The following is a 1,164-nucleotide window of genomic DNA, read 5'->3' on the forward strand; positions in this document are numbered from 1 at the left end:
TACTCAGTGTTCTGGCACCTACTGCAGAGATGGCAGTCCTCAACTTCCTTATGTTCGTGCTTCGCTGGAGGAGTGCAGTGCTCTCGGGCACCCGTCCTATTCCAGTGCTTTGTGCAGATGCAGCACCACGGGCGTTCATGTCGGTTTACAAAGGCCCCGAGTCATTTTTGTTTCACCACAAAACAAGACAGTTTGGGAGCATTGGTGGTGGGTCGAGGCACGGGTGTTGAGTTGGGTGCAGGCTCTGGATGGGTGGATTGCTTCAACGCCAGAGACGTATGGTGTCCGGGAGGGAAGGAGATATTTTTTAGTTTGGTTTGGACCCCAGAATAGTTCTTGACTTTTGAGAAGATGTAGCCATTCTTGAGTCTCCAGTGAAGTGGGCTTTAGCCTATAGGAGAGTTTCCTCTGGCTGTTGTAACAGGTGACCACACGTGATGACCTCCCTCCCTCTTACCAGGACCCTGTGATGACATTGGACCGGCCAGACACCCAGGACACTCTGTCACCTCAAAGTCACTCACGGAATCACACCTGCAAAGCCCCTCTGCCAGGTCAAGTCGCACAGGTCCCAGGGCTCAGGGTGTGAACATCTTGGGCCTCGACTCAGTGGGCTGTACATGCAAGACCAGCCTGCGGCCACGTCAGCCAAGCAGCAGGCAGCAGCCCCGAGGCCAGTGTCTTCCGCAGCAGGGGGAGGGGACGGGTTGGGAAAGGTGCAGGAAGCCGGGCAGAGTGGGTAGGCATTGAGTGTTCCGGAGCTCCGCTGCCCCACAGCACTTTCTGTGAGGGTGGCATGATCCAGAGCTGCACTGTCCGGTGTACACAGGTGGCCACTGGGCATCTGAAATGTGGTCAGTGTGATTGAGGAGCTGACGTTTGATTGTACATAATTTTAATTAGTTCAAATTTATTTATTTATTATGTATTTTTAAATTGATTTCAGAGAAGAAGGGAGAGGGAGAAAGAGATAGAAACGTCAATGATGAGAGAGAATCATTCATCAGTTGCTTACTGTATGCTCCACACTGGGGATTGAGCCCTCACCTCGGGCGTGTGCCCTGACCGGGAATCGAACCGTGATCTCCCAGTTCATAGGTCAACGCTCAACCACTGAGCCATGCCGGCCGGGCGTAATTAGTTCAGATTTAAATAACACAGCTC

This window comes from Myotis brandtii, unplaced genomic scaffold (genome assembly GCF_000412655.1).
Source record: "Myotis brandtii unplaced genomic scaffold, ASM41265v1 scaffold165, whole genome shotgun sequence".
Taxonomy (NCBI): Eukaryota; Metazoa; Chordata; class Mammalia; order Chiroptera; family Vespertilionidae; genus Myotis; species Myotis brandtii.